The following is a 26920-nucleotide window of genomic DNA, read 5'->3' as shown; positions in this document are numbered from 1 at the left end:
CATTGTGGAAGTGCCTCAGGCCTTCCTGGAGTGAGAGAGGCTGAGAGCCACAGGGCAATGTCCCTCCCCTCTTCAGGGAGAACAACTCCATTCCCATCTGCTTTAACATTAGTATCTTTTTGAAAACAATGTTTCATGAGAGCCAGTGGGTGGGTTGAGTGGATTAACAACAGGTGGAAAAGCTTTGGCCTAACCCAACACAAAAGAAAATTGTGTCTCAGATAAGTGACTTTCCCAAGCTACACAGCGTATAAATCCCCTCCTCCGGGAATAAACTGGGCCCTCTAACCCTCCTCTTCTGGTCTCCCACCCTTCCTGCGGCTCCTTATCATTCATCACCTGGCCCTACCTACCAGTTTGCTCCCTGTCTCCACATCCTGACCCGGTGGTCCAGCCCTGTGGAGCCCTGGCAGGCCCAGGCAAGGCTAAGCCAGGAAAACTCTACCCACCAGCACAGGAGGGAGTACCTTGTAATCAACACATATATTTAATTCTCAGGGATAGTTGATGGTATTTTAGCCATACAGAAGAAGACAAGAAGATTTTTCTCATCATGCTGAAGCTCCAAATAGAAACACAAAACTTCTATTTTATGAATTCCTAAGCATGGGCCTGATGGATTTCAGGTGTAAACTGATGCTCTCTAATTATCATACCCCCTCTGCTGATCAATTCATTAAATAAAGTTGATCCTAGTCTAGTAATAAATCTGAAAATGTGTCTTTAAAAAAAAGATTTGATTTCTTTATTTAAAAGGCAGAGGGATAGAGAGAGGGAAAAACAAAGAGATCTTCCGTCTTCTGATTCACTCCATTAGTTAAGTCTGGGTCAGGCTGGAGCCAGGAGCCAGGAGCCAGGAACTCATTCCAGGTCTCCTCCGTGGGAGGCAGGGTCACCTGCCGCCTTCCCAGGCACATCAGCGGGGAGCTGGATCAAAAGCGGAGTACCCAAGTGTCAAATCCACACTCTGATATGGGGTGCCAGCGCCACAAGTGGCAGATTAGCCTGCTGCACCACACTGCCCACCCCTGAAAGTTTGCCTTTTGAATTCAAAAGCTAAAATTAAAATAAAAAGTTTTTGCCCTGGATTCCCATAGTTAATATTTCACTTGAGCCTTCATTTGCTTTGTAATCTCACAACCCAAATTTTCAAAACTTTGAGGAACAAACAATCCACCAGCAGAAAATTAGAACACTAACAACAGTACACTTAGAGTTCTTAAAACTCCAGACAACAACATTCTTGTAGAACTTTTAAAAATAAGCATTTTAAAAGGGTTAAAAATAGACAAAAATGCCAGGCCAATCAGATAGTCTTGAAATTAAATAGACTAAAATAGGTAGATTTAAAAAGAACCAAGTTGAATTTTGAGAAATAAAACTTAAATTGACAGGTTAGATAACAAAGAACTGAAGAGAGAATTTATGAATGGCAAAATATCTAAGGACACTCTACTGCATAGAACGAAGTATGAAGCAATGCAATGGTGCAGAAGCTGGAGGCTTGAATGACAATCAGGAATATGTGTCTCATAGAAATGTCATAGGGATATTACTGTATGCTGGGAGCTGGGAAATAGTCCAAGAAAAAAGCAACTAAAAGTGTCAGAAACAAAAGTTTCCAGATTTGTGTAGCATATGAGGACTTCAAAATGTTCATGGACAAACATTTTGAAATCTGTGTGTATGAGGGAAGGGTCTTCAAAAAGTCCATAAAAAGAAAACTGTATCAGGGCTGATGTTGTGGCACAGTGGGTTAAGCCACCACCTGCAAGGCCAGCATCCCACATGAGTGCTGGTTCGAGGCCCATCTGCTCCACTTCTGATCCAGCTCCCTGCTAATGCACCTGAGAAGGTGGCAGATGATAGCCCAGGTGCTTAGTCCCCTGAACCCATGTGGGAGACTTGGATGGAGTTCCTGGCTCTTAGCTTTGGCTTGGCCCAGCCCATCCAATGTGGCCATTTGGGGCATGAACCAGCACATGGAAGATATCTTTCTTTCTGTCTCTCTCTCTCTCTGTGGCTGTGCCTTTCAAATAAATATTTTTTTAAAAAAGTGAATCGATTTCAAAATATTTTGCACCAAAATAAACTTATCTTTTTTTAAAAGATTTATTTTATTTATTTGAAATACAGAGTTACAGAGAGAGGCAGAGAGAGGAAGAGAGAGAGAGAGAGGCCTTCCATCTGCTGGTTCACTCCCCAGATGGCCGCAATGGCTAGAGTTGCTCCGATCTGAAGCCAGGAGCCAGGAGCTTCTTCCAGGTCTCCCACATGGGTGCAGGGGCCCAAGGACTTGGGCCATCTTCCACTGCTCCCCCAGGCCATAGCAGAGAGCTGGATTGGAAGTGGAGCAGCTGGGAGTAGAACTGGAGCCCATATGGGATGCTGGTGCTTCAGGTCAGGGATTTAACCCATTGCACCACAGCACCAGCCCCAAACTTATCTTTTAATTCCATTTTTCCTTGAACTTGATAAAAGAAAAAATACCCCTAGGTGATAATTATGATAGTTAAATTACAGAACACAAAGTCCTGACTCCTGGCTTTGGCCCCAGGCCCAGCCAGGGCTAATGTAGGCATTTGGAGAGTGAAAGAAACAGTTTCGCCAAACACTCACTATATATCTGTCCCTTTCTGTCTGATTGCCTCTCAAATGAATAATTTTTTTTAATGTTTGTGGAAAATGTAATTAGAGATGCTTATTTTAGTGCAAAATTTTTTTGCATGAGGATTATTCAAAAGGTTTATGGGAAATGATATTATGAAAAAAATTGCATGAATTTCAGTTTTTTGCACCAAATTGAACTTATTTTTATCCATTGCCTTTTTCCACTTTTTGAAATATCATCATATATTCTATTCAAATGTGTATAGGTCATTGATAAAAATTATCCACATATTATCCATTACAAATAAATCCATCACATGCTAAGCAAATGGTATATTATTATCTGACTTCAATGATATAAAATGAAAAATTAAAACCAAGATTAACCCAAAATCTTGCATATCTTTGGAAATTTTAAAAAATATGTCAATAAAGAAATAGCAATTGTGATAGAGACCAAAAAAAAAAAAAAAAGGTCCACTAAACATCCACATTCTAATCCTTGGAATCTGTGGCTGTGATAGGTTACATGGTGAAGGGTTATTAAGGTAGCAGATGAAATTAATGTTGCTGATGTAGTGTCCTTAAACTAAGGAGCCGAACCTGTAGTAAACAGGTGGGCCCACATAATCATAGCAATCCTTAAATATCTACGTGTGAGAGTGAGCGAGATCTGAGTGATATGTGAGCCAAGGCATGCAGAGGGCCTCCGGAAGCTGAGAAAGATTAGGAAATTCAGTCTTCCCCAGAGCTGCCTGCAAGAAACACAGCCCTGTGAACACCTTGGTTTTAGCTGCAATAATATGCACATGTGTCTTCTGTTTCACAAAACGATGTTTGCTCTGATTAAGCCACAAAGTTTTCAGTTGTTTTTTTAGAGCAGCAATAAGAAACTAATGCACTTGTGGAAATTTAAGCCTTTCTATAAAATGAATATGAAAATGTGCTATATCAAAAGATTTGAGTTTCTGCTAAGGCAGTTATTAATAGGAAAGTAGCCTTCAAAAGTACAAATTGGGGGCCTGGGGCTGTGGCATAGTAGGATAAGCCATATGGGCGCCGGTTCGAGGCCCGCCTGCTCTACTTCTGATCCAGCTCTCTGCTATAGCCTGGGAAAGCAGTAGAAGATAGCCCAAGTCCCTTGGCCCCTGAATCTGCATGCCTAGAACCTGGCTCCTGGCTTTGGATCAGTTCAGCTCAAACAGCAACTATTTGGGGAGTGAACCAGAGAATGGAAGACCTTTTTCTCTGTCTCACCCTCTCTATGTAACTCTACCTCTCAAATAAATAAATTTTAAAAATCTTAATAAAGTACAAATTGAAAAAAATCACATATAATGAATACAGCATATCACTTAAGAGTAAATTCGGGGGCTGGTGCCAAGGCACTCTAGGTTAATCCTCCGCCTGCAGCGCCGGTATCCCATATGGGTGCCAGTTCTAGTCCCGGTTGCTCCTCTTCCAGTCCAGCTCTCTGCTGTGGCCCCAGAAGGCAGTGGAGCATGGCCCAAGTGCTTGGCCCCTGCACCCGCATGGGAGACCAGGAAGAGGCACTTGGCTCCTGGCTTCGGATCGGCGCAGCTCAAACCATAGCAGCCATATGGGGAGTGAACCATCGGAAGGAAGACCTTTCTCTCTGTCTTCCTCTCTCTCACTGTCTGTAACTCTACCTGTCAAATAAGTAAATAGAAATCTTTAAAAAAAAAAGAGTGAATTCAAGGAAAATGGAAGGAAAAATCATAAAAAGAAAATTGGAAATTAATGCAATATTAGTAAAGCTAATATTTATGACAGCCCATGACACTCTAGGCACCATTATATGTGCTTTACACATATTAATCCATTTAATCCTTGAAGTAACCCTACACAGAGTTGTAACTGATCCTTTTTCAGATGAGGAAACTGAGGATCAGAGATTAAGTAATCCCCTTGTATTAGGCTCTAAAGTCCATGCTCTTAGCAGCTCCATTAGGGTTATCTTACTAAAGAGGAAGTAAAAATTCAATAGAGAGAAACAACTCCAGAGTTGTTCCTTTTCAAGGACTAGGGAAACAGAGCTCTGGCCACACATGTTCAGGAAACAGTGCCTCGGTTTCAGAGGTGTGGAACTTTCTGATAGGTGTGCTCTCTCTCCCCAGCCAGGCACACGGTTCTTTAGGGATACTTACTCATCCTCATCACCCCACACTCCTTCAGAGTTTCACATTTTTTAAGAAAATTAAAAGCGAGGTCTGCTTCCAGAAATAGTGGCGATGAACCATTTTGGCGGCACCATATTATGTTTGCACTTTTAGGTGTTTAATTGTTAAAAACAAAATTGTTCACTTGGCTTTTCATTTTAATAAAGAGAGAGGCAGTCAGTAAAGAACCATTCACATTCACAGGGAATGACCTGCACCTGCCTCTGTCACTTCTCTGAGCCACGTGCCCAAGACTGAGCCTGTGCTGAGCCCCTGTTCTTTACCAGGGGACTTGGCCATGCCTGAGAATTGGCTGGCAATAAGCCAAAGCCACTTGGCCTCCATCTTCCAACAATGACCATCCAGAGGTCAGCCTGCAGCCACCTGGAGGAATACCCAAGGAGTACCCAAGCTTGCTCTTTGGGTACTTATTGTAGCTTTGATGGTTGCTGGTTAAACCCAGGTGTTTGGTTTGTTTGCTTTTTGCTTTGTATTTGTTCCGCTGACAATCTAGATGGAAGCAGGGGCACAGGTGATCAGCATGTCCATCATGAGCCATTACCCAGAGAACCCCAGCTCCAGGTAACCAGCAGTGCCCTCTGCCTCTGCTCATGGCCTTGTCCCCTTCCTCCCTGGAAGAGTCGTTCAGGCTGTACCGGAACCAATGTGATTGAAAGGACACTGCAGTAGCAAAGACGCATGACTAGATATGGAGGCACACAGGAAGCCACAAGGGAAGAAGCATTTTATTTCAGCTCCACTGTTGATCTTTCGCAGGAGAGCTTTCCATGAAATGGCAGTCTCCCTGAAACTCTTAGGTGGCTTTGTGACGTGGGGAAGGACACCTCTGCTGAAGATAATTGGCTTGGCTTTCCTGCCTTCATTCGGGATATCCATTTTCCACCGCATAATCTTCCCATTGTCCACCCTGATTCCTGTTTGGTTTGGCTGTGCTGGCTACTGGCAGCCTTCCACCACTCTAAATGCTCCAGACTCTGCTGTGCTGGGCTCACTAAAATAACATCAAGCTTTCCCTCCTGCTCTGCAAATGGAGCCAAATGCCATGCAAATTGTGCAACTTGTTTCTGGTTACCAGGAAAATGTAAAGGAATCCCAATGAAGCAAAAAGGTTGACACAATCCTTTCCAACATTTGAACAAAAAAGGTATTTTTAGGGCCTTAGATTTATGGAAGTCAATTCTCCAACTCCTTGCCAGACTTTCAAACACCTATTTTTTGCATTACATTATTTAAATACACAGTAAATACTTGGTGGCTCTAACACCAGCTCCATATTGAGCAAGACAGCCATGGTCTTGTTGAGTCTGAAAGGCAGAAGTTCCATTTCTAGCACATAAACTTGAACTAGGACTATGGTACGAGTGCCAATGAGGTCCACATTTTGACAGCTGGACAAGTAGGCCATTTATTCAGAAAGACTCTGAATCCATGCCAAGAGTCAAATGCAGCCCTTTTTAAAGCCAACCAGGCTTGAAATAGAAACTTTTAAACTGACTTGATCAGTGTTCTGCATTTGAGGGCATAAGGATGTACGTGATAACTTGGGAATGGTGGGAGGGCTGGGTATGGTGGGAGGTCTAGAAGGATGAATTCCTCTCTGGGGTTCCTGCCACGATCCTATCTCACTTGCGCCCTCCATAAGAGCTTACATTGTTTACTGAAAATATTATTTCCTTGCAACAGAAATTTAAATGTCAGAAGAAAACACAAAAGGAATATATAGCAAATGAAATACAGAAAGCCTCTTGGATAAAACTTCACAAACACATAGGCATAAAGTGAACAATCAGATTCGCTGAATAGATGTTAGCTACTAAGACTTATGCTAGGTTCTAAGGGGATAAACATGGTTCATATACATTCCTTCCTCTTGAGTTTGGGGAGGGCAGGCCATGTGGTAAGGAAGGAGTAGAGACGATCTCGGATGATGTATGTGCTATAGAGATTCAGAGGGCAGGGTAGCAGGTGGATTGCCCTGGGCCAGGAACCTCCACTCTCCCTGCACAGCTGCAACTGCTCTGCTCTGATGCCCGCAGGCACTGTCAATCACTTCTGGACCACTGGGCTCTGGGCTTTTCTCTGCTTGACCAGTGGTCCTTCCACCTCCTGTGACTAGCTTGTTGCAGGGCTGTCCTAACATAGAGCTATTGGCATCCTAACCATATAGTTCTCTCCAAACAGTGCCTTGGTAAGAGTGAAAAAGTCACCCCTTTCCGAAAACACTTGAATTTCCTCATGCGTAGCGTTTACAGTCTGTATGTTGCCTTATAATGTGTACTTTTGTTCAGTGCACAAAGACACGGAGATCCAATGCTACAGAAATCAGAAACCAGAAAGCCAGGCACTGCTTCTCCAGAAACCCCTTACTGCATGCATCACCTAAACCTTGGCCACAGAACCGGACCCCCCTTCACGAATTCTCTGTGAAGTGTCACCTCTGGGAGCCTATGCTCTTTTTTTCCTGTCTAGCCCCAGTCTACCCCGGCCATCAGACAAACCTGTACCTGTCTCAGTCCAAATGCCTCCTTCAAGTTCTCTCTCAAAGAGCCCCTGGGCCCCACGCAAATTGAAGATAGAGCTGACACCTGTACGTGGTTGCAGAAAACACCAAAGGAATGTGAACCTCCCAAGGCTGGTACACAGAACACCCAGGCCTGTCCTGACTTCCCAGCTGTGCTCTCTGAGGCGCCCCTGAATCCACCCCAGACACTGCCAGGCAAATGCTAACTGTTAACAAATAGCCTTGTAGCTCTTCTCCAAGTTGTTTTTCCTCTCCGGATCAGAAAGGACTTTTCTGAGCAACTTCCAAGTTCAAGCTGAGGGATTAAGTTTGAGTCTGAATGGATCCTTTCTCTTTTTCTCAGAATTACAGGCAAGTGAGTGGGCTCTGCTGGAGAATGGCATTCATGGGAGCTGGGGGGTTAAATACAAAAAGGAATGAAATGGTCTCTGTCCTCACACAACAAATAGAAATAAAAGTACTTCACATTTACAATTCCCAAATTATTTTCATTTCTATGATATTGACATTGTTTAATATCCATAAGAGCTTCAAGAGACAGATTATTACAAGGGGAGGTATTCTAAAAGTTCATGGAAAATGTATATTAGGAAAAAAATCTTTGCCTGAATTTCAAAATTGTTTGCACCCAAATCAACTCATCATCTAATTCCAATTCTTCCACAAACATTTTAAAGTTTCCTGGCATGTATTTTAAAGCTACAGTGGATGAGGGTCAGAGAAGGTAAGCCCATGAAGTAGTAAGAGTTGAAGTGGAACTTTGCTCTAGGTGTTGTCTCCCCCTGTCAATGCAGGCTGAGCTGCAGTCTGGAGAGGAAATAGCTTGAATGATGCCATGGGATTGGTGCAAAGAGTTGTGGGCCCAGAAGGGGAGGGCGGAGACCCCCAGAGGGTGCCTGCTCTGAGGGAGGGTTTCAACTGGCAGGGCCCAGTCAAAAGGTAGATGAGGCAGGTCAGCAAGAGGGTGGTGTGGACCAGGCCAGGCAACGTGTGCAGAAGAGAGAACTTCAGGCCTTACTGAATGTCCTGTGACTGTCAAATGCAGCTGGACCAGAGGGCAGTGCATGTGAAATGAGTGCCATGGGCATGGGAGCCATGGTGGTCGACCCGCTGGGGTCTGTGCCTGGGAAACAGCAATGTTGGTTTAGCAGCAGGGTGAAGAGGGCATCATCAGAAGGCAGAAAGGGCAACAGAGGACACTCCTCCATCCTCTTAAGACCAAAAGTGCAGGGTTGAGGATCCAAACTAGGGCAGCAAGGTCAGGGCTACAAGGCAGGGGAGAAGGGCTAGGTCACAAGGAACACATCATCTCTGCATTTGAGCCAGAGAGGATTTTCCAAAGTAATCAGTGTAAGCAGGTGCATTCCTTTTCATTGGTGGATTCCTATTTTGCAAGCATGCCCTTTTGGGGAGGCCAGTATATGTTTTTTAAACAAAGCAGATTAAAGCAGAGCTGACAAAGAGGGTTGCTTTTTGTGCAGTTTTCCAAAGTGGAGCCCCCAGGTTTCCCAACTTGGCTTAAAAATTCAAAGTTCTTCTGGGGAGTGCATATGCTGTCGAACTGTATAGTATCACTCCATGGATGCATTCTCTTTGTTTCCCCCACCCCCATCGCCCTGGAAAATAGAAATCAAGATTCTTTCACATCTTCTATGACTGATTGCAGCCCAATATTGCTCTGTACCTGGTCCTATGGATGCAAATGTTGGCCTCACATTTTTGCTCAGTTAGCAGGTGAGCAGGTGTTCCCTGAGCGCTGATCTTGGACACATGCACTTTGACACGCTGGGAGGCCTCAGTGACTGACAAAGTCTCTGAGCTCAAGCAGTATGTATACCAGTGGGGCAACAGGCAATGAAGAGATATGAGCAAGCAATAGCTTTAGATATAAGCAAGTGCTTTGAAGAAAATAAAACAGTGATGGGGGAGGAAGGAGCTGTGGTGTAGCAGGTAAAGCAGCTGCCCACAGTGCCAGCATCCCATATGGGTGCCTGTTCGAGTCCCAGCTGCTCCACTTCCGATCCAGCTCTCTGCTATCGCCTGGGAAAGCAGTGGAAGATGGCCCAAGTCCTTGGACCCCGTATCCCACATGGGAGACCTGGAAGAATCCCCTGGTTCCTGGCTTTGGATCGGCGCAGCTCCAGCCATTGTGGTCATTTGGGAAGTGAACCAGTGGATGGAAGATCTCTCTCTCTCTCTCTCTCTCTCTCTCTCTTTATTCCTCTGCCTCTCAAATAAATAAGTATTTACAAATAAATAAACAAACAAACAAATAAATAAAACTGTAATGGGTTTGGGAGTCCCAAGGAGGCCTGGCACTCTGAGAAGGTGGTGTTGGACTTGTGGTCTGAAAGACAAGGGAAATTCTAAGTAGATCTGGGAGGTGTACATTTTAAACAGCAGGACCAGCAAAGGCCTAGCCCATGACCCTGGTATTCGATCAGTGTATTGGAGAACCAGACAAGGCCTCGGAGCTGCAAAAGCAGGGTGAATGAGTGGTGGAGGGGTAGCCAAGTAGTTCTCCTTAGGCAGGAGCAGGTCACATGTGGCCCGATGGCTGGGTCAACCAATGGGTGTCTTTCTAAATATTTTTGGAATCTGTCAGTGGAGTGAAAGGATCCAGCTGACACTGTAGGTTTTTCCCAGACTTCTATGTGAAGAATGGACTTTAAAGGGACAAGAATGTAAAGAGAGAGGCCAGAGAGGATGCTGACCTGGTGTACTGTTGAATGGAGGAGAGAATAGGACTACAGATCTATTTTGGAGGTAGAGTCAGCAGAAGGCACTAGCAGACTTAAATGCGATATTGTGGAAGAAGAGTAACAATAGAACTCCTACATCTTTATCTTGAGCAATTTGGCAGTCGCAGGTGACATTTACAGAGAAAGGAAGACTTGGGAATTGATTTGGTCCAGGGCAGGGGCTGGGGACTGTGGGCAGGAATCAATGTTTCTACTTTTGGCTCTTAAGCAGCAGCAAGGCAAGAAGCGATGCTGAGTGAGCAGCTGATGGAAAATTAGGCTGGACATATGGATTTTTTAAATTAAAAGATCAATAAGTAGTATCTTTGAATGCTTATATGTGCTTGGCACCACTGAGAGGAAAATACACTCCATTGTCGGAAAAGTGCGTCACCGCTGAGAGCTGGTGCCAGAACAGCGCAGAGCAGAGGCAGGGGCAGGCTGCACCTTCGGGCTGCATCGTGGGATGGACCCACACACACCTGTCTCCAAGAATAAACTTACTAGCATAACCACCTGGCACCCTCTGTAGAGTGCCAGATTTTGGCACAAATCTGTCTGAAACAACACAATTAAGCTTCTATGAAGCCCGGTACAGTAAATTCGCAAGGTTAGAGATACCATCATGACATCCAGGTACCATTCCAAAAGCATCACTCTGCACCCAAACAAAGACGCTTTTCAGTGTGGTTTGTATTTCATCTCAGATAGAAATAGCTGTGTTGGAAGACAAATTACTCATGGGTTGTAAGTACTACTCAGACTAACTAATCATTTTTGTGTATCTCCATTATCTCCAACTGTTTAATTTCATTGAAACAATTCTTGAAGCTTCCAATTCCTAAATGAGTCAGTTTAATGTTAACAATGTAGCACCATCATTATTTGCATTATTTGTTTTGTTTATGTTGTGTTGCAGTTTTTTAACATTTGCTAATTCTGAAGAGGAAGCCATGCCAAGTACATGAAAGACACGTTTCTTGCTAGGATTAGTTTGGTTTGAAAAAGAAAAGGAAAGGAAGACAGGTAGAAAAGAATAAAGTAGTTCATAAAAAAAGAAAGTGAAATAAAGAAAAGAGAAGGAAAGGAAATAAAAGGGAGGGAGGGAGGGAGGGAAGGAGGGTGGGCCATCCCAATCTGCCTCACTGTCATGTAAAATCAGTAGGGACAATAGTGTGCTGATGGCTTTAGTAGTCACCACCAAAAGGATGCTCATTATAAATATCATCTGCTCTTTCTTCCACATATTTACCATTCTTGGGGTATCAGTCTCAGAAATCTAGACGGGGAAAGTTGTGAGAATTGTCCATTTTTCATCTACTCATTCCCCATAGAGGGAATGTTTTCATCAGGCCACCAGCATGGTCTATGAAAGGTGAGGTGGGCTCTGTGCTGTGCATCTGGGTATTTATTCTCTTGGCAAATATTTATGTTGGTGTCTTTCATGAATCCACACTGTTAGAAGCTGCAGATACACTTGTGAAGAAGAGAGATACGCCATTACCTTTGCTTGTGCTTTAGTAAATAAACAGTTATGTGGATATTAATAATAAAGAAAATGCAAACACTCAAAAGTATGCATTAATTAGAGGACACATAATGAGAGAACTATATGTGGGCCTGGGAGAAAAGAGGTCAGGAAAGGTTTTGTAGAGGAGAGATTGTTTTACTGAGACTTGAATGATAAGTACAAGTGAACCAGGAAAAAACCGTGTGGGGTGATGAGGATGAGTAAGTGGCCTTCAGGAACTGTGTACCTGGCCATGGAGATAGGGCACACCTATCAGAAAGTGCAGTGCCACCAATATCAACCTCATAGCATGGTTCAGAATAGAGCTACAGGCATTGAGTCCTTTGAGTCTTAGTTTATTCTTACTCAGATTTTGTTTTTGGTTTGTTTTTGCTTTTCTCAAATTTAGGCTGCCTGGGTTTAAATCATGTACTTGTGTGACTTTGGGTTGATACAACATCATAAGGGTTTTGTGAGGATTAAATGAGATAATAGTGGCTGACACAGTGTTCAGTGCGTATTAGGTACTGATTGGATTTCGTGTCCTTCTCCTTACACATGAACAACCAGCATGTGTACAATGTTCATAAAATGCATAGCAGAGAGGTGATATAAGAGAGTGCTTAATAGATGAAGAAACCTTTGACTTAGCCTTGAATTGATAAGTTTTCAAAAAGTGCGAATGATGAAGGAAATTGAGAGGGGTTGTGGTGTCGATATCGTGATCAAGGGTGCAGGAACAGGATGGTATGTGTAGAGAATATTCTGCTTAAGCCCTAGGTATGGCAAATGGAGAGTTGACTGAGAATGAAGCTATGAAGGTGTATCAAGCCAGATCCCTTTGAACTCAAATGACAAGCTAGAGAATGCTGATTTTTTTGGACAATAAGAAATCATTTAAGATTTTGAACAGGAAGAGAGAACTGTCTTAGACAAGGTAATAACGTAGAATGGATAGGGGAAAGGATCGAGGCATTGGAGATATTTGGGGTACTTTACCTACGTATGACGTATGTAGGGTGAGGGTGGCAAGAAGGAATAGGTGAGAAAAGAAAATAAATCAAGAGCTGATGCTCTCTGGTAACTGAGTGAATGTGAAGGTTGGTGAAAAGGAAAGAGTTATCTATTGATGTAAAAAGTGGAACCATTAACATCAACAGAAACTTCACAAGAGCTGCTGTTTTTAGAGCCCCCATTCCTCTCCCTTCCCCTGATTCCCCAAGAAAGCTAAAGTAAGATTCAATTTCAGAAGTCATGTCTCTAACAGTAGCAGAATATTTGGAAGAAAAGCCTGCTGAAATGAAGAGGTAGAATTTGGCTAACAGATTTGGGGGCATCTGCAAAGATACATTTAGCCATTATCCACAAGAGTGTAATGGCTGACTTGTAGAAATTCATAAGATCAGAGTCTTGGACCATCATCTTTAGAGGATGACGAGCTGGAAAGAGGAGGCATTAAACAAGCAGGAGGTAACCTGGAGATCAGGAGACCACCCTGAAATAAAAGCTATGAAATGATGAGCAGCATTTTTTTTTTTTTTTGACAGGCAGAGTGGACAATGAGAAAGAGACAGAGAGAAAGGTCTTCCTTTTCCATTGGTTCACCCCACAATGGCTGCTGTGGCTGGCGCGCTGCAGCTGGCGCGCTGCAGCCGGCGCACTGCGCTGATCTGAAGCCAGGAGCTAGGTGCTTCTCCTGGTCTCCCATGCAGGTGCAGGGCCCAAGTACCTGGGCCATCCTCCACTGCACTCCCGGGCCACAGCAGAGAGCTGGCCTGGAAGAGGGGCAACCGGGACAGAACTGGCACCCCGACCAGGACTAGAACCTGGGGTGCCAGTGCCGCAGGCAGAGGATTAGCCTAGTGAGCCGCAGTGCCGGTCAGATGAGCAGCCTTTTAAAAACAATTTCTGGAGGGATGATGAAGGTGGTGTTTCAAGGATGTCAACTGTTACATGGAAGTTAGGAATAGTGAGACATCTTACATTTTAAAAGGGCCCATAGATAAGGGAAATGTAATGTAAAGTATAGGATTAGTAGGATGTAAAAGGTCAGGAGTTATACAAATGTGTAAATGTATATATGTGCCTCTGTACGTAGTTGCATGAAGACAAAACATGTTATCTCAGGATGGACACACACACACACAGTTGCCTCCAAGAAGGAGTAGGTCTTCCCTTTTTAAATATATACCCTTTGTATCTTTGGGGTTTTGTACACAGTGTATATACCTTAATTCTGTTAAGCAAAAGTTATAATTTTTACTAAATTAATTGTGGTAAGGAAGTGAGGAAGTGTGTACGGACTCCTCTTCAGGAAGATTGAAAGGTAGTGCTAATTTTTATAGAAATCATCTGGTAGAGGGAAGAGGCTGATGTGAGGAAAATCAGGTGATAGCAGATGTACTGTTTTGACAAAGTGTATCATAAGGTGTTTGAAGTCAGCAGTGAAAACATAAAGCTCTAAAAAATGTCTCTCCCCAGAGGTGAGCAGGAGCTGACAGATGAACAGAGATGCAGAGATCCATTGCAGATATGGATTTCCAGGTGCAGTTCTGACCCAGAAAAGAGCTGTGTCAATGGATCGTGAACCTGAAGACCTTTGTCACCTCTGTAAAGACAAGGCAAAGCCATTGCTGAGACTGAGAAAAGCTGTAAGAGGCCAGGGAAAGGCACCCATATGTGAGAACTTCAAAAAGTTCAGAGAAAAATCAAATTAAAACGTGTTTGTTTTGGCATAAAACATTTTAAAATCCATGAAGTTTTTTCATAATATATATTTCCATGAACATTTTGAAGCCTGCTTTATCTGCTGAATGATTGTATTAGTTTTCCATTTCTGTATCTTAGCCCATTTTCTACCTCCCTCCCTCCCTCCCTCCCTCACCTTCCTTCCTTCCTTCCTTCCTTCCTTCCTTCCTTCCTTCCTTCCTTCCTTCCTTCCTTCCTTCCTTCCTTCTTTCTTTCTTTCTTTCTTTCTTTCTTTCTTTCTTTCTTTCTTTCTTTCTTTCTTTCTTTTCCTCCCTCCCTTCCTCGCTCTCCTTCCTTCTTTCCTTCCTTCCTTCCTTCCTTCCTTCTCCAATCTGCTGATTCACTACTCAAATTTCTGCAATGCCCAGGACTGGGTAAGTCTAGGACTGAGATCTGGGAACTCAATCCAGGTCTCTCATGTGGGTGCTAGAGACTTAACCACTTGAGCCATTACCTGCTACCTCCCAGAGTTTGCATTATCAGAAACCTGGAGTCTGGAGCCAGAGCTGGGCGTCAATTCCAGGCACTCCCATATGGGACACAGGCTGTTATCCAGCATCATAACTACTAGTCTCCATGACCCCTTAGCCTATTTTCTGGTCTTATAACTGAACACCTGAAACTGGGTAATATACCAAGAAAATAAATTTATTTCTTATAGTTCTAGAGGCTGGGAAGTACAAGAGTATGGTACAAACATATAGTGAGGTCCTCCCCGCTGCATCACAACATGGGGGCGGGCACTACATGGTGCGATAGAGGGTGGGAAAGTCTAGGTCTTCCTCTCTCTTCTTATGAAGCCTCTGATGCCATCATTGGGGCCCCAGCTTTGTAACCTCATCTAATCCTAATTATTTCTCAAATGCTCCATTTCCAATACCACTCACAAATCAATTTAGAGAGATTAGGTTTTCAGCACAAACTTTGGGGATTCATAGTCAAACCATAGCATGCTCCACAACAGATAGCCACAAATTTAGCAGCTTAAAATGGTGCCCATTTCTTGTTTCACAGTGGGATTATGCATGGGGTATTTCTGATGCAGAAAAGAGCTATGTCAACAGGTCCCAAAATCATCTGTCACCTCTAAAGGAGGAGGCAAAGCCTTTGCTGAGACTGAGATAAGCTACAATGGAACCAAAACGCCATATAATCTCAACTCTGCTCTCTACTTAAGGCTTTACAAGGTTGAAATCAAGTGTCAACTGGGTTTGGCTCTTATTTGGAGGCTCCAGGGAAATTTGGGATATGGGTCGGCGTGGCGGCTCAATAGGCTAATCCTCCACCTAACGGCGCCGGCACACCGGGTTCTAGTCTCGGTCGGGGCGCCAGATTCTGTCCCGGTTGCCCCTCTTCCAGTCCGGCTATCTGCTGTGGCCTGGGAAGGCAGTGGAGGATGGCCCAAGTGCTTGGGCCCTGTACCCGCATGGGAGACCAGGAGAAGCACCTGGCTCCTGCCTTCGGATCAGTGCGGTGCGCCAGCCGTGGCGGCCATTGGAGGGTGAACCAACGGCAAAAGGAAGACCTTTCTCTCTGTCTCTTTCTCTCACTATCCACTCTGCCTGTCAAAAAAAAAAAAAAAGAAAAAGAAAAAAAGAAATTTGGGATATGGATTGATTTGATTCAGATCAGGGAAAGACATTTCTGAAATGAGTATGTTTGAGTTGAGTTCTGAATGATGCAAAGAATCATTGATGCGAAAATCAAGATGTAAAAGCAAAGTTTCTAAGGTAGGAGAAAAGTTGGTACATATAAAGGAGGAGAGGAAAAAGGTTAGTGTAGCAGGAGAGAACATTGCATTTGTTAAATGATAGGCTATTCTAAAATGACCCTGCCATGAAAGCATTAACTATTCCTTGACAGATTTTACATTTGTCCAACTCGATCTCATTACTTACTGTATTTTTATACAACTGAACCAGATGATCTTTAAATTCTATCAATCAACTCTAGCAACAAATATCTATTCAGCACCTTGTGTATGCTAGTCACTGTTCTATCAGGACTATGTGAACAAAACAAAATCTCATGTCCCTGAGGAACTTATATTCTAGTAGACATAGCACACAAAATAAAAATTTCAAAATAGAATAAAAAATATAGCATGTCAACTTGTGAGAAATGCTAGGGAAGAATGTTGGAGAAAGAGAGCAGTAAATTTTTTCAACCCATCCCTCCACTAATTGCACTATTCGTATGTTCATTTATACATGCATCCACCCATCTGACATTTGTGATGTTCTTACTGCAGGCCAGACATTGAAGATACCAATGTTAAAAAAAAAAAAAGTGAGACTTCCACTCCTGGCTGGGACCAAGCTATTGCCGCCAAGTTTGTTGTCTGGCTTACTAAATAGCTGGGGAAAAAAAAAAACAACATGAAATTTTCGACCTTTGGAAAACTGAGGTAAGGAAGCATCCTTTGAGAAGACCCAGATGAGGTTTCTGGCTCCAGGCCCAGCCCTGGCCACTGCAGCCATTTGGGGAGTGAATCAGCAGATGGAAGATCTCTGTTTCTCCTTCTCTCTCTCTCTGTAATTCTGACTTTCAAAAATAAATAAATAAGTCTTAAGAAAAACAAGAATAAAAACAAAAGAACTCCTAGGCACATTACAGTAAACTGACTAAAGCTAAACATAATGAACAAATCTTAGTAAGACTCAGACAAAATACTACGTATATACATACATATATATACATACATGAGAGTACTTCAAAAACTTTATCGATGGAATTAAAAGATATGTTTATTTTGGTCTACAACATTTCAAACTGACACATGCAATACATCTTCAAAATTTTCATGAGAAAATTAATATAATGAAAGATTTTGCACCAAAATAAATGTAAATTTTAATTATATTTTCCACAAACTTTTTGAAGTATTCACTTATTTACCTTCAGGCAATGATGTGAATTGATGAGAAGCTTCTTGTCAGAAATAAGAGGGCCAGAGATAAACAACATTGAATTATTTTTACTTATTTATTTTTACTTATTCGCAAGGCAGAGTACGTGTATGTGTGTGTGTGTGTGTGTGTGTATGAGAGAGAGAGAGAGAGAGAGAGAGAGAGAGAGAGTGATTCTCATGTGCTGGTTCACTCCCCAAATGCCCATAACCTCCAGGGCTGGATCAGGTTGAAGCCAGGAGCTGGGAACTTGATCTTGGTCTCCCATGTGGATGGAAGGACCCAGATACTTGAGCCACCACCTGCTGCCTCCCAGAGTGTGCACACGGTAGCTGAACTCTGGAGATCTGGAGCCGAGCCATGACTGGAACTGAGGCACTCTGATATGGGACATGGGCCTCCCAAGTGACAACTTAGCTGCTGCACCAAATCCTTGCCCCTGAAACATTTTTTAACTGCTAGAAGAAAAATAAGTGTCAACCTCAAATTCTGCGTCTACTGAAGATATCCTGGAAATGTGAGGGAAAACAAAGAGAGATACACAAACTCTGAGAGGATGCTGCAGCAGACCTGCTTAAAGAAATACTAACAGAGGTTCTTTAGCCTGCAGGGCAGATGGAAATCGTAGGATGGAATGAAGAGAACTAGGAATGATAAATATATGGGGAACCGCACAACACTCTTATTTCTTAATTCTTCTGCAATGTGACTGTTTTAAAAATCTAGTGACATTTTCAGTTGTGTTATGATATGCATATCTAGGAATCTGAAATATGGTATATGAGATGATCTAATTCAAGGGATAGGGAAGTTAAATGTAAATATACTGTCTTAAGTAAACTAGCATAATATTCATTTAGCTTAATTAAATTATAATTTAATACCAACTTGCTTTGTGATAAGGTAAAACTACATTATTAGAATATCCACTAGAAAGATAACTACTTAAAAGTATAGATATAGATAAAAAGCAATACAGAAAATTAAAGGGAGTATTTTTGGAACATACCTGATTTTCAAGAAAAGATATCAAGGAAAAAGAAATGAAACGAAAAAAAACAGAACCCAACCATATAAATAAGTAATTAAATATAACTATGCTAGATGTTTCTATTAAAAACCAGGATAGTCAAGTTGGATTAAAAAGTAAGTCTCATCTATATGCTGTCAACAAGCATCACACCTTAATTATAAAGAAACATAGGTTGAAGATAAAAGAATAGAAAATGTATACCTGTACAAATAATATGTGAAGGAAAGCTGGTGTGGCTATATTTATATCACCTGATATACATTATCAGATTTGGAATATTAATAGACATACAGAATAAATTTCAAATTAGAGAAAGAGAAATCATTCAGGAAGACAAAACTATCCTAAACATACACTCACCTAATAACAGGTTTCAAAATAAATGAGGCAAGGATGAATAGAACTAATACCAAACCACAAACAGATTTGGAGATTTTAACATCACTCTGTCAGTAACTTACACAACAAATAGACATACCTACACAAATGGGTAAGTATAGAGCAAACGTGAAGAATGTTATCAACCCACATGATCTGGTTGATGTCTACAGAATGCTATTAACCAGCAACATAGAGTACATGTTCCTTTTATACATACAGGATGCATTGACCAAGATTTCAACCAATTATAATCTTAGAGTGTAAGACTTAGTTAGTTATAAAAAATAATAAAATATGCTAGTAATATTATATCTAGAAATCATTAACAATGAGATAAACATAATATATACAAATATATAAAATTTAAAATGTAAAATGTTATAAAATTGACCAGTTCTTTGAAGAATATGTTATCAAAACATAATAAAAAACCTGAGTAACATGCATATATTAAATTAATTGAATTTAAAATTAACAACCTTTCAACAAAGAAAATTGGAGTCCTGAATAGTTTCACTGTGGTCCTTATAAAAAAAGTAAGAAAAATAATGTATATAAACTTTATTACAAAACAGTGGAAGAAGCATTTCTCAATTTATTGTATGGAGCTAGAATAAACTTGCTATGAATATCTGACAAAGACACTGCAAATAAAGAACAATGTTCCTTGTGTTCATAGACATAAAATCTTTAATATAGTATATTCATCCAGTACTACATAAACAGAATAATAAATTGACCAAATGGGTTTTATTCTGGAATGTGATTAATTTATCACATTAAAAAATGAATGGGGTGAAAAATTATATAACAATACTTGCAAAAAAAAACTCTTCCATGATTAAAAATCAGCAACCTACAGACAGAAATGCACTTTCTCCAACTGATGAAGGATATCTGTGAAACATGTATAGCTATCATTATACTTAATGATCAGTACTGAACATTCCCCCCCTAAAACTGGGAGCAAGGCAGAATTTATATTCTCATTACTTTATTCAGCAGTGTATTGGCGGTTCAAGATATTGCAATAAAAGAAGAAAATGAAATAAGAACCATAAAGTTAAACACTTAAAAGTGAAACTGTCTTTATTCACAGATAATATGACTATGCACAAAGTCCTAATTAATTTATGAAAATGTTAATGGAGCAAATGAATTTTACAAGGTTGCAAGATACAAGGTCAATATAAAAAATCCACTTTATGTGTACATTCCAACAGTAAAACACCTTGAAAATGAAACATAAGATGAATTTTTTAAATGTCATTTTGAGTATGGTACACCTGTAAACATTATTTTTAGATCTCAGGATAAATGCTAAAACCATGAATCTTCTAGAAAAAAATAGTTTTTACAACTTTGAAGTAGTTGAAATTTGCCTAGAAAGGATGCAAAAAGTCCTAACATAAAAGAACAATAAACTGACCTTGTTAAAGGAAATAAAAATATCTGCTTATGAAAAAAATCTTTTTCAAGAATATAAAAAGGCAAAACCCTGACTGGGAGTAAATACATGTTCATATACACATAGGTCAACCTTTAATTATCCATCTAATCCAAATATAACCAAACCAATTCAAAATGAGCAAAAGATTTGAAAAGATACCTCCCAATAGTAGCTAGTAGTAGAATAGTCAATAAGCTCATGAAAACATGTTCGATATCATTAACTATTAAGGAAATGCCATGAAAGGCACCAAGACAGCATTTCACACTGACCAAAATGACTAAAACAATTGCGATTGAATTGTTGGAGATGATGTAGAGTAACAAGCTTTCATACATTTTTTATGAAAGTGAAAAAATTTACAGCCATTTTGGAAACATTTTGCATTTGTTTTATGAAATATATATATATCCATATATGTGTGTACATACATTATATATATGCATATCCCAGCAAATCTGCTCCTTAATGATAGTGTATGCCTACAAATAGAGTTTTTCTGGAATATTCATAGATGCTTTATTTGTAATAGTGATTGAATTGGGAAAAAAAAAAAAAAAAAAAAAAACAACAAGAGTTCCCAACCAGAAATGACCCCAAATATCTTTCAACAGAAGGATGGATAAGCAGCTTCTGGTACATTCATATAGGGAAAAATTAAGCAACAGTACAAACAAATGAATCACTGATGCAAATGTTGCTAAGATACTTTATAAATGTGTGGGAGTCCAGTCTTTGACACCATGGGCCTCGCTGCAGCAAAGCAAGGTGCTAAGTCTCTGTTACTCAGTGTTGAGAACATTTGTTTTCTTTTCCATCTTGTTCATCAGACCAAGAGCTCTTTAAAGATGGCAGTAGTCTTGTCCATCTCTAACTCCCCAACAGCCTGCCCACCATAGGACATTAGCTATAGACTCAATATCTGAAAGAATAAAGGAATAATCAGATGCACCTTTTGTTTCTAGAGTCTCTTAACGCCAGGATAATACTCAGTGATATCTGTTAAATAGTGAGGGAGTCCCATTATTTGTATGCAAATAACTAGAGAGCCAAATAAGATTTCTGTCTCACCTGCAGTTTGTCTGATAAGTTACAGACAATTTAGATTAATCCAAAGCAGTTTGCCCAAGTTCACCCAGCTAGGCGTGTCAGAGTTGTTCCTTCTACTTCACGACAGCCACCTCCTCGTGATATGCTCAGTGAGGGCAAGTGCTAAAAGTGAAACTTCCTTCCACACAAGAGCGAGTGCGGGCTGTCAGATTCCCTGCTTGGCTGAGGCATGTGGGCAGCAGTGAGGAGGGTGGGCACTGCCATCCCCAGGGCAGCGGTGGCTGCCCACTGCTTCCTGGCCGCAGCCTGGTCTTCTCCTCTGACGGCCTGTGCAGAGCTCCTTGCTCCTCTTCTGAGAGTTGAGTAAGAGCAAGCCTGGCACAGGGAAGTGCAGAGGAGGAGTGTGGGGTGAGATATTGTAGCCTCTGCATGCTTAAGAAATCATCTCCCCAGAGATAAGGGTGTGGGTAGAAATCCCACCCTTTTACTGCAAGTATAAGCTTAGCAAAACTCTAAAAAATAATCTAATCTTGGGGCATAATAAAGGTGTCTATGAGCCCATTAAGAGCTTTTGTTAAATTTTTTGGCTATATATAAGGTGACTTCACTTACCTAATGGTACCAGAAGGAATTTTAAATATAGATTCCTCCCATAGTCATTAAAAAAATCTCTTGTAAAATTGTTCTGTGCTGATTTGGCCTTATGTGGTGCTTTTTATAGAATGTAAACATGGAAACTTTACAGGAGAGATTCTTGGTATTTTCCACAGATGAATTGTAACTGTCTCAAAAATAGATGGGATTACTCCAAAGTATGGAAAAGCAGGAGAAAGAGATTTGTTCAAGGTTGGAAGTGTGTCTAATCTTTCATTCTTTCAACTATACGGACCTTGTCTTTCTTCAGTCTCTCAAGTGCTATCACTTTCTCCCCATCAAGTATTCTCTAGTTGATGCCAAAATGGGAATGGGAGTGAAGCTGGGAGCTGGGAACTAAATTCAGGTCCCTCATGTGGGTGGCAGGGACCCAACCACTTGAGCTATCACTTCTGCCTTCCAGAATCTGCATTAGCAGGAAGCTAGAGCGAGGAGCTGGAGCCAGGAATCCAGGCACTCATGCAGAATGCAGGCATCCTAATCAGCAACTGGACTACTAGGCCAGATGCTAGCCTTCTGGCTAACATTAGCTCCACATGAATCTGATTATTGCAAAGACAACATGGTATCAATGCATGAATGAAAAGGACCTCCAGTGCTTGAGACAAGACTTGGTGAAATCCAAAGGAAAATACAGCCATTACCATTCGCTTCTCTAAAGAGAAGCTGTTACTCCAAACAACTCTTTGGTTTTACAATGTGCAGTGAAGGATTTTCTATCAGCATGACCATATAATCTCCTCCTACCCTATGAAGCCAACCTGAGACATGTCACCCACTCCCCTTCCTTCTCTTTGCGAGTGATGCCATCTGCCACCCACCTGAGTGTTATCATAACTACAAGAAAGACTGGATTAGTCCAATACACTTCCCAGCTTGAGAATGACAAACCTGGCTCACCTGCTTTGGAATACATTTTGATGAGTCAACACTTTGATGAAATGTTTGCCGAGGGCTGGCACTGTGGTACAGTAGGTTAATCCTCTGCCTGAGGTGCCGACATCCCATATAGGTGCTAGTTCTAGTCCCAGCTGCTCCTCTTCTGATCCAGCTCTCTGCTATGGCCTGGGAAAGCAGTGGAAGATGGCCCAAGTCCTTGGGCCCCTGCACCCATGTGGGAGACCTGGAAGAAGCTCCTGGCTCCTGGCTTTGGATTGGTGCCGCTCTGGCCATTGTGGCCATTTAGAGAGTGAACCAGTGGATGGAAGACCTTTCTCTCTGTCTCTCCTTCTCACTGTCTGTAACTCTATCTCTCAAATAAATAAATAAAATCTTTAAAAAAAGAAAAAAAGAAATGTTTGCCTATTTGTAAGTGATAGAATTGGCTCTTTCCTAATTCAAAAAAATAAGATAAAGTAAAACCAACAACATCAGGATCAAAGTATTAATATTTTTTATTGGTGCGATAAAGAAAAAAGAATAAACTTACTGTAATCTACATCAGTAATGCCCCCTTCTCTATTTTCAGATCATTAAGCCACTTTTTCCTACAAGAGATTACCAACATTACATTGTATTTTCCTGCTTAAGTCTAGTGTCAATTTAGCATTTACTTTTTCAAGTGGCAGAATTATTAATCCTTGAATGACCATACAAGTCATTTTTCCCTCAATAATAAACATTATTCAAGTATCTACCATGTATTCATTGCACTAAGGATGGTGATGCACCAGGATTCATCTGTCTACTTACAGATATGTCCATCTATGCTATGATGTATGCATCATGTTCTTTCCACCCAAAGACAGAAAGGTGGAGATGTCTTCTTCCGTGACTATGGACACAACCTAGTAGGCAGAGAGGCCACAATGTTCCCTTCTAAATGTGACCACTAGAAACCTGCCATACCTGGACCTTCATTGATATTTTAGGCAAATTTAATTCATATTTTGTTTTATTTATGTGGGTGTGAGCCATTTAAGCCCAACCTCATGGGCTCTGTGGAAGGTCCCCTGCCATTTCTGAGGAAAGTGATCACACAGTAAGATTAATCTGGTAGCTATCCAATAGAACCCCCACCCCCACACCATCACCACCACTGTGGTGTAGATCAGCCTAGATTCATTCTATACAGTTTTAGGCTATTTCTAAAACAGTGGTATTTCAGTTCAAAGTGGTAATGGATTCAGAAGAATACATCCTTCTTGTCCCTTCTTGATCCTTTGTCTCTCTCTCTTTCTGTATGTCTTACACACACATGCATGCAATTCCAATGTCTTTCTTTTATTTACTCCAGAAATTGAACAAGGGATACCTTTTTTTTTTTTTTTTTTGACAGGCAGAGTGGACAGTGAGAGAGAGAGACAGAGAGAAAGGTCTTCCTTTTGCCGTTGGTTCACCCTCCAATGGCCGCCGTGGCTGGCACGCTGCGCTGATCCGATGGCAGGAGCCAGGTACTTATCCTGGTCTCCCATGGGGTGCAGGGCCCAAGCACTTGGGCCATCCTCCACTGCACTCCCTGGCCACAGCAGAGAGCTGGCCTGGAAGAGGGGCAACCGGGACAGAATCCGGTGCCCCGACCGGGACTAGAACCTGGTGTGCCGGCGCCTCAAGGCGGAGGATTAGCCTAGTGAGCCGCGGCGCTGGCACAAGGGATACCTTTTTAAAAATTCCTCCTCCTTTGTATATGGTACTAGTAACTTCATTCTCGTTGTGTTTCTTCTACTCATTATACCTCTCCAGATGAGAAACAAGTTCCAAGCAACTTCGAAGTTCAAGTTGAGGTATTAAGTATGCATATAAAGGGGTTCTTCGTTTTCCCATGATTATATTGAAATGAAGCTTTTCTAACAGGCAGCAAAATAATTAACTTTGGCTTTACCCAGTAGGAATCTTACATAGTCATAATCAAAGTTGAATTTGACAAAACTCAACCTATCCTGGCTGAAGAAGGGGCACCTTGGAGAACTTAGGACTTTTGAGGAACTGATGTAGGAAGGCTCAAAAGGTGCACCTGCTTACGCTGTTCTTTCAATATAATAGCCACATGAGCATCCACGGCAAAGCATTACACAAAAGTTACTGACATGTTGTGCATTCATTCCCCCAAGGAAGTGCTACATTGTAAGTGATGCACAAGAGACTTTTGAATCAGACAGACCTACATTTGAATTCCAGATCAGTATCCTACTTGCTGCTGTGTTGGGAAAGTTGTGTCTTTGGGCCAGTGTTGTGGTGCAGTATAGTAAGCTGCTGTGAGCATCTGAGTCCTGGCTGGTCTGTTTCTGATCCAGTTTCCTGCTAATGTGCTTGAGAAAGCAGTGGAGGATGGCCCAGGTGCTTGAGCACCTGTCACCCAGATAGGAGACTTGGGTGGAGTTCCTGGCTTCTGCTTTAGGCTGGCCCTCATCTGACTATGAACCAGATCTCTCTCTCTCTCTCTCTCTCTCTCTCTCTCTGTCACTCTCTCTCTTTATTTCTAAATAGCACTGTAGGGGCGGAGCCAAGATGGCGGAATAGTGAGGGCGCGCACCGATAGTCCGGGAAAATTTAGTTTAATAAAAGGGGAGTTACGGTAGCCGCAGAAAAAAGAACCAGGAAAAAATTGCACGGGAATCGTGAATCGGAGGACCTACTGGGAGAACAAGGTCGCCCACCGCGCGGAAGCCAAGTCGCGGGACCGAGCCGCAGAAGCCCCAGTGCTCCAAGGGGAGTGCATGCCACACAGACAACAGCGGGGAGACTTGGGACGCTCAGGGCTCCGAGTCCACACATCGGCGCTGGAAGGGGAGGTGAGCTCAATAACCCGAGACATTGGTGGGGAAACGGGGGTCAGAATCTAGAGGGGGGCCAGAAAGTGCAGCAAACTCACTACCGGAAAGAAGGAAAAAAAAGCTTCGGGGTTTCTCTTCCCCCTAACCTTGCAAAGGTTACAAGGCTGTGAGGCTAGAAGAATTCCCAAGAGACAAAGAGCAGGCCTGCTCTCTGGATTTACATATCAATGGGGGAGAGCTAAGGAACTGAGTCACTACAATTCAGTAGCCTAGGCAACCCAGTGGGAGTCCAGAGGAGCCAAAGACTGGAAGCTAAATACCATCAATTCTGCACAGCCGTGCCCTGCAGTGTTACTTACCCCCTGAATAAATAAAATAAATAAATAAATAAAAAGAGAGAGATTTACCACGCATAACCTGAGGGTGTCACCTTTGCACACCCTTAACCTGGAACAACCAGGCAGAGCTCTCAGGCCGCACCCATCTCAAGCCTCCAAGGCTCCTCCAACAGCAGGCAGTCCACTTAACACGGACACAGTATAAAAAAAAAAAAAAAAGAAGAAAAAAAAAAAAACGCACAGTGACGCAAGAAGAATTAACTATGCCGAGTAACAAACACAGAAATAGAGGGAGCAAGATCAACGATGACACTATGATGCCTCCAAATAAGCAAAACACCCCAAGCCAAGAGTATGAAGATGATGAGATAGAAGAAATGCAAGATACGGATTTCAAAAAATTTATGATAAGAACATTTAGAAGTTTTCAAAAGCAAATCCTTGAACTACAGAAATCCTTAATGGACAAGATTGAAAATCTCTCTCGTGAAAACGAAATTTTAAGGAAGAGTCAAAATGAAACTCAGAAACTAGTAGAACAGGAAAGTGTTATAGTGAAGAGAAATCAAAATGAAATGAAGAGCTCAATAGATCAAATGACAAACACATTAGAAAGCCTTAAAAACAGAATGGGTGAAGCAGAAGAGAGAATATCGGACTTAGAAGATAGAGCACAGGAAAACATACAGTCAAACCAAAGAAAAGAAGAGAAAATTAGAAACCTAAAAAATATTGTTGGGAATCTACAGGATACTATTAAAAAAACCAACATTCGAGTTCTAGGAGTTCCTGAAGGCATGGAGAGAGAGAAAGGATTGGAAGGCCTTTTTAGTGAGATACTAGCAGAGAACTTTCCAGGTTTGGAGAAGGACAGAGATATCCTAGTACAGGAAGCTCATAGAACCCCCAATAAACATGACCAAAAGAGATCCTCACCACGACACGTGGTAATTAAACTTACCACAGTGAAACATAAAGAAAAGATCCTAAAATGTGCAAGAGAGAAACGTCAGATTACTCTCAGAGGATCTCCAATCAGACTCACAGCTGACTTCTCATCA

General features: G+C 41.7%; 1 protein-coding gene across 5 annotated transcripts in view; it reads right to left on the bottom strand.

Annotated features, from left to right (window-relative positions):
- Nucleotides 1-26920, bottom strand: part of STARD13 (StAR related lipid transfer domain containing 13) — a 585508-nt gene that overhangs the window by 509365 nt on the left and 49223 nt on the right. The window lies entirely within an intron of this gene.

The sequence above is a fragment of the Oryctolagus cuniculus genome, chromosome 9 (assembly GCF_051225735.1).
Source record: "Oryctolagus cuniculus isolate XC-2025 breed Fujian yellow rabbit chromosome 9, ASM5122573v1, whole genome shotgun sequence".
In the NCBI taxonomy this organism is placed as follows: domain Eukaryota; kingdom Metazoa; phylum Chordata; class Mammalia; order Lagomorpha; family Leporidae; genus Oryctolagus; species Oryctolagus cuniculus.
Note: the sequence above shows the minus strand (reverse complement) of the source record. Positions and strands in the feature narration are given on the sequence as shown.